Raw genomic sequence first — 10478 nt, 5'->3', positions numbered from 1 at the left:
ATGACATTCCTACATTGTATTTCTGAGACTTTAAATTAAAGAGGGAGACTGCTCATCTTTCTCCTGCAGGGCAATTGCTGAATTTGAATGGCTAGACTTTTGGTTAACAATCCAACACACAACCCCCTTCACCATCACAGTTCTTTGGACAACATTGCTGTTTTTGTTATATGCTACCAAGTTAACTATGACTCACTGTGACCCCATAAACAATGAATGGCTCTGAACCTTGTCCTATCCTGAGCCAAACTCACTATCTCTGACACATTTGACTCCATAGACCTAGTCACTGTGTCAGCCCATCTCAGTCAGGGTCTTCCTCTCTTGTGCTGACCTTCCACCCCTCCAAGCATGTTGTCATTCTCCAAGGACTGACCCCTCCTGATAACATACCCATAGAATGTCAGATGGAGCTTCAAAATCCTTGGAATAGGCCCTGAGGAAATGAGAACTGAGGCACAAATGGACATTTGTTCCCCAAGGTTCACAGCAGTGTTATACACCATCTCAAGAACATGGAAATAGCCCAAATGTCCAACCACAAATTAACAGATTGAGAATTATGGTACATTTACACAATGGAATACTATGCAGCACATAGGAGCAATGATTTTGTAAATTATTACCTAACTTGGGAGGGACTAGAGAGCATTATGCCGAGTCAACAAACTCAGTCCCACAAGGATAAATATTTTATAAAACCATTATTGTAGAATGAACATAAGGTTCTAAGGGGGTGGGGGAGGTTGGAGGCAGAGGGATGAGGATGTGCAGGGGGAGAGGGGATTAATCATAGGGTTGTATAATTTTATGGGTGGGAGTGAGGGAAAATGAAAAAAAAATCTGTTCTTGAAAACAATGCATTTGAATTTTATAAATAAACTAGTATAAAATAAAAAAAAAATCCTTGCCTCCAAGGAGCAGCCTAATTTCACCCTCTCCAGGACAGTTTATGATATTGTTCTCTTGGCAGTCTATTGTATGTTCAATACTCTTCTGCATCACCATGATTCAAAGGCATCAATTCTTCTTCTGTCATCCTTAGTCATTGTCCAGTTCTCAGATGCTGACAGATGATAATAAGCAAACGAGAAGATTGTGACTTGCATCAGGTGCACTTAAGTCTCTAGACTGACGTCTTTGCTCTTTAGTAGTCTGGAGAGGTCCTTGACAGCAGATTTCCCCAATGTAACTTATCTTTTGATTTTCTGACTGCTGGTGCCAAGAGTGTTGATTGTGGATCTGAGCAAAAGGATCCAAATGATGTCATCTATTTGAAGCATATTAGAAGTTTCAAAAGCAAATTAGCTCAGAGTTTTAGCCTTGTAGCTATATTGATGCATGTAAGCTGGTCTTATAATAGTTACTGTTTTTATTTTTAAAAAAGAATACATTTCCGATGAAACTTTGCATAAATATAATTTTGAGATAGTCTGACACGATCCACAGAGTTTACATCCCTGAGTCATGCCACTGAGCTCACCTCTCTGATTACTGAACAACTCGCCTGGGACTTGGTTCTCAGACCACTTCCAGTTCTGACACCTCACCTCTCATTTTCCATGGAGTTCACACGATGCAGTGGTCAGTGCTTCTGCGACCACTTCTCTGATATTTCTAGGCCCTGTTCATGCCAGAGAAAGGCTGCTTTCATTCCTCTGGCCCTTGCTAATGAGAGACAAATGCCAAAGGCGGGAGGCTTAACCTCTGATTGGTGGCTGTGGGTGGAAAACATATGTAGATACATAAGAAAGAATCCAATCTAGTGTAGCATTCACTTGTAGTTAAAAGACCGAGCTAGGAAGGGTGATATTAAAGAAGTGTACATGGGCACAGGACACTCATATTAGAAGGAATTTAGTAATATTATAGAAGAGAGGACATAATCGCTCTAATATTTATTCACACATTGTTGTTTTCTCATCAAAACCCTGAAAAGTCAACTCATTTCTTGGGGGTAAAGCCATTTCTGGCTCAAATAAATTGGATTGCAGAAGATTAAGAGACTCATGGGAAATTAAAATTGGTCTGTGGCTTTTCCATTAGATTTCAAATTCTTCTTGGATGATCTGTGGGGGAAAACGGAGCAGGAGGAAAATGGGTTTTTCTTTTAAGCAAAGTAAGAAGGAAATAAGCACAAGCTAGGAAGCTTTTCTAAACCTAACTACATCAGCAGCACCAAAGGAATAGCTTGTGAATGATACACATTGTGTAAATTAGCACATCAAACAATGTTCCAAATATGTAGTAACCAGTCACTTACATGACATAGTTTTCAAGGTATTCACCTAATAATCTGATGAATTTGTCCTGTGAAATACATATTCTCATCTAGTTCTTTATTATATATATTTGTAAAATGTTGTTGTGAGGTGCCATCACGTTGAGTACCTTATGAACAACAGATTTGAACTCTGTCCTATCCTGTGCCAACCTCACAATCTCTGACACACTCGAGCCCATTGCTGCAGTGACTATGTCAATCATCTGATTGGGGATCTTCCTCTCCTTTGCCATCCTCTCTCCTTTCCAAGCATGATGCCCTTCTCCAAGGAATAGCCTCTCCTAGCAACAGATCCAAAGTATACGAGACAAAGTTTCACCATCTTTGCCTCCAAGGAGCACCTTCTCTAAGACATATCTGTTTGGTTTTTTGGAGTCCACAGGATATTTAATACTCTTCTCCAACACCATTCAATGGTATTAAAAGCTTTCTTCCTCTTCTTGTTTATTGTCTTTGATTTGAGCACAACTCACAGTTACCCTATGAACAAAAGGCCTGAAGTCCCTCTACAACTATCGGCATTTATCAAAGTTCATAGTTTCTGGAAGCATGTCTTTCCAGTTATGGTGCCTCCCCTCATGTCCTCCAACAGTCCTGGGTGATGGACCCTGGCTCTGGCTCCATGGAGCAGAAGTACCAGATCCGCTCTGTCCCACATTGGCCTCTGGTTTTCTGTTGCAGCTTCTGATGCTCTCCTGGAGGTCCTTTTCTGACTGTCACAGGTATTTCTGACTCTGATGAATGCACAATGCATTCTTTGCTGCTTATTCTCACTTGCTAGAAATGATATTTCCAAATTTCTGCTGCTCTATTTAAATCTGGCAGAGTAGTTAAACAGGCCAGTGTCCTCATGGCTAACATATCCTATTTGCATATCCGTGTCCAGCCATGTAGCAAAAGTCAGAGGCAACAGCTTAGGAAAGCCATTTTTAACAATAGACCCACTATATTACCCGTCCATCAGTGGAGGGAACTGTCCGCTCCAGTTTTAAGTCAGTCTCAGGATACAAGCATTTCTTAATAGGGTGCTAGAAACAGAATAACAGTCAGGAAGTTCCAACCCAAGGCATGATCTTTTCAATCACTTCATATGAATGTGAAACCTTGTTGGTGTTGTGTGCCATCGAGTTGGAAGTGACCCAAAGCTGACCCTTCAGTGCGTTTTCAGAGGCAGTGAATCACATGGGAGATTGCCCATCCTTCTACCATGGAACAGCTGGTGGATTCAAACTGTGTGCCTTCCCAATTACTGTGACACTTCTTACCACTAGGCTGTAAGAGCTTCCTGTGTAAAACCTGGACAATGAAAAATGAAGGCAGAAGAACAGATGCATTAGGATTGTTATGTTAAAGGGGAATACATCTTGGACTGATAGGGAAACGAATACATTAGTTAAAGAAGAAATACAAAGATATGAAGATGATGACTTTCTTTGGCTACCTTATCAGGAAAGAAAAACTACTAAAAAAGACATTGTGGTGTCTAAGATTTATCATTCAAAAGGTCTTCCCTAGCCAATAATTAACTGGTTATTTTGTGTTGAAGTATTTATTGCATTAAGGAGAGAGGATTCAGGTGGGATACAAATCTCATTCTTTTAAAGGCTTTTATAAGCTCATTCACCTCAGTGCTAGCTTTCTTTTTCATACACCTGCCTTTCCAGCTACATTGTAAGTGATAGTCTACAATGCTCACCAGTCTCTGCAAAACTAGCCTGTGTACCTACAGTCCCTTGAGTCATTTCCCTGACAAGTTTGAGTCTGACCTCCAAAAAAACCACCAAGCCCAAGGTACACAGAGGAACGAGGGAACTGAACAAAGGAGGGACTGTTGATGTCAGAAATATACAGCAAATCAAGCATTTGAGACAATGTTTACTTGGCACTTCTTATAACTAATCGGCTACTAATCTTATTGTTGTTGTTGGTTGCCGTTGAGTCGAGCATGACTTATAGTGACCCTATGAACAAAGACCTGAAATATTTCTAACTGTTGTCACTTCTCAAAGTTCACAGAGTTTCCAGAGGCATGTTGTTTAGGAAGTGGATGCCCCTCCTGCGTCCACACTTGTCTTAAATTGAGACCCCCACCAAAAATTGTCCACCATAGGTAACCATTATGACATCTGACACCCCAATGGCACAAGGTTCAGCATCACAGCAACCCCAGGTTACCTCAGTACAGCATCTTCTGAGTGCTCTACCACTTAATAGAATGTTCCTCGAAAATATAACTGAATTTTTTCTCTTTTTTAAAAAATTTTATTATTGTGTGTGCATGTACCATCAAACCGGATCTGACTGGTACAGGAGGAGATTGTCCCTCCTTCTCTGGCAGAGCATCTGGTGGATTTGTACCATGCACCTCTGGGATTGCAGTACAGCTTCTTATCACTAGGCCACCAGAGCGCCCCAACAACCAACTTTTAAATACAAAGGCCCTCCTCGAGGTCTTGTTGACTCTAAATAAGAGGCTTAAATAAAAACAACCAATATAGTACATTGTTATGTGCTGTCAATGGAGATCTCAGGCTCCTAATCTTCCAGAACAAATTATGAATACAGACATAATATTTGGTAAAGTAGCAAAACTAAGGGAAACTCTCAATAAGATGGACAGACACAAAAGTGGTAACAATGGACTCAAACAAGGCAGCAATCATAGAGATGGCTCAGCATTGGACAATGTTTTATTCTGTTATTAATAAGGTCACTATGAGTTCGAGGGGAATCTCCCTCCACTCTGGAAGTTGGCTGGCTAATTGACGGGACGACTGGCCTCTCGATGGTGGCTTGACTTGGTGGAAGTCAAGGCAAGGGAAGTTTCTGGGGTCTTTTTTGCTGCATATTACTGTTATTTTTGCCCTTCAAAAGTTGGTGGGAGGCCCAGAGCCTTAGATGAAGGGGAAGTAAGGGCGGAGCCTGTGATGTTTCCTCCAGGTGGTAGCTTAAAATCCTGTAGGGCTCATGGGCCACAGCCCCTTGGGCCTGTCTTTAATTGTTTTTGGTGAAACATTCTTCTAGGTCCTATAGCCCTGGCCTGTCTACTTGCTGAAAGGAAACTTGTGGTGGCTGTGAATGGCTGTGAAGCTGAACACTGTGACACTGATGTGTCAAATGCGAGAATGGTTACCAGTGGTAGACAGTGTTTGGTGGAGCTCCCTGATTAAAACAAGCTTGGAAGCAGGAGTGGCATCTACTTCCAAAATAACTTGCTTCAGGAAACCCTATGAACCTGGAGAAAGGACCAAAGTTATACAAGTGTCCAGGTCTTTCGTTCATAGGGTCTCTATGAGTCACTTATGACTCGACAACACATAACAAACAACATGAGTTGGAGCTGAGTTGAAGGTGACAAACAACAATAGCAATAGTCTTGGAATTCTGAAATCCAGGAAGATGGACTGTGGAAGCAAGGGAAGTTGGTGAAATGTTGTGACTGACATTGTTAGTTTCCATTTCTTCCTTTCCTTCGCAGAACTCTGGTGGTTTTTGTGTAGGAATCTCCTTTTATTAAAGCAGCCCTGTGTTACAAAGGAGGCTAGCCCCAAGCTCAGGGGATAGAACATGGTTTCTGTTGCTGGTGAGCACCAAAGAGTCCATTTATTTGACTCATAATCACCCCATGTGACAGAGTAGACTTAGACTGTCTCACAGGGTTTCTGAGGCTGGCATCTCTCTGAAAGCAAATCACTGTCTCTCTTCTGTGGAACCACTAAGTGGGCTGAACCAAACATGTCTTTGGTTAGCAACTGAGTGCCAGGGCTTCTCGGCTTGTGTTCAGCCCAAACCAATCTAGGCAGTTCCTTGTCTCCAGCCAGGGAGTCATTTAGACACGAGCATGCAAGACAGTCTAGCTGTGAGAAAAGAGGAGTCTCCCCAGAGGTCAGGTCTTTGTGAAAAGACACACTGAAAGTTGTTTCTGTTGTTAGGTGCCGTCAAGGTGACTCTGACTCATCACAGCCCTACGGACAGCAGGTCTGAACCTTATGCTGTCTACTTGTACTGTCTTCATGGTCTGTGATATGCTCAGGCCCATTGCTATAGTCACTTTCTCTGGTCCTCCACCTTCGTCAGCATGGCGTCTTTTTTCTATTATCCCTTCTGACAACATGCCCAAAGTATGAGATGAAGTTTCACCACTAGATGAGACAGTGCTTTATTCTGTCTGGATGTGTTGCCCAGAATGTCAACAGTCATATAAATGACTCATATAAATGAAAAGAGCTGGCCTTAAGAATAAACCTTATTGTTCAGGATGATAGAACAGAACAATGAAAACACCTGGGGTGGGAGAACATCATGAAATTCCGAGTTAATAAAACACACAGTTGTCTTATCTGCCTTTAGACTTTTTGTTATGAGTTCAAGTATATCAGAGCTGATGAGGATGGCACAGGATAGGGTCAGGTTCAGGGCCATTGAGTCATAGCTTGGTAACACCTAACAATAACACAATACTTTGAAAAATTGTTTGTCAATTGAGGTTTTATTTACTTGTAAAACCATTCCTCCTCTTCTCCTCCTCTTCTTCCTCCTCCTTTTCTCTTCATGTTCATTTTGACTCACTGTGACCCATGTGTGCTATAGAGTAATACAGTGTTTCACCCTGGTGGCCAGTGGGTAAGGAACTGCATTGCTGACTCAAAGGCAGGTGGTTCAAATCCACCAGACAGTCTATTAGATAAAGATGAGCATTCTCCTCTCATAAGATTTAGTCTCTGAAAACCCACAAAAGGTCAATTGTGAGATGGTTCTGACTTCATGGCAATGGGCATATGGGTTTAAATATATACTGTTTTGGTCACTGTTGATGTTTTATTTGGTATGACAGATTGTTGCACTGCTTATATGTAGAATGTAAAGGTCTACATTACATCTGCATTACATTATTATCTTTATATTATCAATCTTTACATTTTAGATTATCAGAGTAGCAATGTACATTACTCTGATAAATATAGTACACAAAATAAGATCTTTCAAAACAATAAGCACAAGACATACAATATTTGATTTGTACACTGGAACAGAATTAGGATGAGACCAAAAAAGAGCTTGTGTTTGGCACAAACTATTTAACACACAGTGAACATTCTAGTTTGAATGACGGCTGTAGCATGTTCACCGTTGGCAGTGGTGTCTGAGACTTGGCAGGACTCTTTTATTAACCAATTTAGAACCACACAAGGCAAGCACCACCATCAGGACATAGCTTAGGGTTCTATGCACCATTCCTATGTCTACCTTTAGGAAATTGGTGTTTTTCCTATGCCATAATTTTACAGTTTTAATCACAGACTGAATAAAAAGGACAACATGCACAATCCCCAACTAAAATCCTTTTATAGCCTAGACAGTGGAGTGGTATAACAGAAGACTTTAAAATGGAAGCTCTTTTTGGGTTCCCCAAAGCATTTCTGCACTCCTCTTCAAACAGGCCTCTTCCTCAGAACTCAGAGTCACATTCACGATGTCTAAGATACCATTCTGTCTCAAGATGCAAGGAAAGCTAAGGAAGACATCATCTTTAATTCCATAAAGACCTTTAATCATGGTGAAAATTGGATGTACCCGCCTAAGATTCTTCATCACCACTTTCTGCCAGATCTGCCACCAACAGTCCAATGGCCCAGGAGGTACAGCCTTTCAGTTTGATCACCTCATAGGCACTGTCAACCATCTGTTTGGGAACCTCTTTCCACTGTTCCTTATCTGAATCAGTACCTAATTCTGAATGTAGATTTTTCAGGGAGACACCAGCCACACGCACTCTGCTCTGTACAGGCCAATAGAGTCCCTGTGCTCTCCAAGGGCCCGCCTGTGACAGGTAAATGCTGAGCTCCCAGCCTCTAACCCAATAGATAACAGAACCGCGCTGAATCCAGATTATACCCACTGCCAATAACACATTTTTGGGGAAAGCTGCTGATCTCTCAAGCCACGTAGGTAAAGAGATCTGCTGAATTAGAAACAAGCAACAGCTTGCAGTTTGGACTGTTCTTTACAGCATTAAGAATGACGATGTTAAAGGTGTTCACGTTACACTGGGCCAAATGAAGACGGCTTTCTCCTTCCTGCTGACGTGCTCCTGCTGTGAAATAACCAGTTTGGAATTTTCAGTTACATTATAACTTTTGCCAGAGACAATTGTTAGTGTTTTAAGGAAAAGGCTGCACATTGGAGATCCATCATCTCTCTCTTCGGTTTGTCTTCCGTGCCATCAACAAGTGCAAGTTCATCTGCCAAGTCCTTCATTAAAATACCAATGGCACAGGCCATGCCAACAGTACCAACTCTAAAAACTTGTAGTTTTATTCTAGAAGGTCTGTTCTTCCTTAAGAAGATTCTGAGTCAGCTGATCGTTGAGAGCTGCCACACTCGATTTGGGTGAGGAAGGAACGGGGAATGCACGTAGGGTGGGCTTCGGTGTTGCGAGGCAGTGAAATCCCGGCTCTTCAGCTGCAGCTCCAGGACTCAATAGATACATTTTTAAGAAGTAGGTTGCCATGCCTTTGTTTTTGAGGTGCCTCCACGTGCGTCAGACCTCCAACTTTTGGTTACCAGTCAAGTATGTTGACAAGTAAGGGCTCTAGAAACAGGTTGAGGCGTATTGTAGCAATGTTATTCTAAATGGAAGTGTGTCTAAAGGAAGGTGAACGTGATGGTTAATGACATGTGTCGACGTGGCTAGGCTAGCATACTCAGTGACTGACAGGCATTTTTTTTACCCACTTTCCATTTTGTGATCTGATGGGAACAGTCAATTAGAAGGGGAGTTTACTTGGCAATGTGGCAAACATATACATAAGTAGTCTGGTAAATCTTTCTCTGTCTTTCTCACCTTCCATCTTCTCATTTCTTGACTTCTGGTTCTTAACACAAAGCCTAAAGGAGTCTTCAGCTGGTCTCATGATCTACACATTTTAAGTTCCTTAGTTCTTGCTCTCCCGTCAACCAGCAAAGGCTTCTAGCTTGCTGTCTGACCTGAATTTTTGGCTTATCACCCCCTGAAACTACCTGAGCCAGCAGAGGTCTTCAGATTATCTTCTGATCATCCATTTGGAACTTGCCAGCCCCATAATTGTGTGAACTATTCCCTTACAACTGTCTGAGCAATTTCATTGAAGTAAATCTATGTATATGCTTCACTGGTTCACTCCTCTAGAGACCTCAACCTGTGACAGAGAAGTAGCTACAACACTTAACCCTGGGGATGGAACATCTTAAAAGGATCATCTCAAGAATTATTGTCGTAAACATATGGAGCAGATCATCTAATGACCAGAAATAGGCAGAATATTTTAAGAAGTGCTTGTATTTTGGGTGGGTTGCTGGGGTTTTCTTTTGCTGGGATTTTGTGTGTGTGTGTGTGTGTGTGTGTGTGTGTGTGTGTGTGTGTGTATGTGTGTAGTTGTTGTTTTTATATAAACATCCAGGTAGGGTTTTGGTTTCTGACCTTCACTTGTCCTGAGCATGATCTTATTTCATGACAATATGGTCTATTGTCAATAGAAGGAAGCTGAATGTGCCATATGTGGGCTTGGATTGATTCTGACCTCCATTAACCAATCATGTTAACCAGTATCAGATGAATAAAACTAGCTAGTTTCAGGGAACGAGAATTTGTAAAGTACAATGTAGTGGTTAAAGAGGCTTCGTTGGTGTAATAGGTTAAGGGTTGGTCTACTAAACAAAAGTTTGACAGTTCAAATTCACTAGCCTCTCCATGGGAGCCCCCCATAGTTAAGGTCTCAGATGTCTGATGGAGTGTTGCTATGAGTTAGAAAGACTCCACGGCAGTAATGGTTAGAGTAGGATGCCATATAAATAGAAAATGACTGCCAGGTTCTAAGTAGCAATTGGTGGTTGGTCTTTTTATTCAGTGGTTGTTCAACATCTGGCTTTGAAGATATTATATTAATTATATTCTATATATTCTATTCTATTCTATTTTATTCTATTCTATTCTATATTTTATTTATTATAGTATACACACACATTTGAATAGCCCAGGCTTGGCTCTAAGCTATGGAATTATAAATACTTATGACTGAACATGTGAAATCAGTAAGATTGTTCTGTAGTTTCCACATTCTGTTGGGTCGCCTTTCTTTGGGATAGGAACAAATATCGATCTCTTCCAGTCAGTTGGCCAAATGGTCGTTCTCCAGATTTCTTGGCACAACTTGGT

At 41.4% G+C, this 10478-nt stretch overlaps 1 pseudogene; it reads right to left on the bottom strand.

The window, feature by feature from the left end:
* Positions 1–7666: 7666 nt before the first annotated feature.
* LOC102870203 lies at positions 7667–8795 on the bottom strand (annotated as a pseudogene).
* Positions 8796–10478: the final 1683 nt, after the last annotated feature.

The sequence above is a fragment of the Elephantulus edwardii genome, unplaced genomic scaffold (genome assembly GCF_000299155.1).
Source record: "Elephantulus edwardii isolate Elephantulus edwardi_28Jun2011 unplaced genomic scaffold, EleEdw1.0 scaffold00191, whole genome shotgun sequence".
In the NCBI taxonomy this organism is placed as follows: domain Eukaryota; kingdom Metazoa; phylum Chordata; class Mammalia; order Macroscelidea; family Macroscelididae; genus Elephantulus; species Elephantulus edwardii.
Note: the sequence above shows the minus strand (reverse complement) of the source record. Positions and strands in the feature narration are given on the sequence as shown.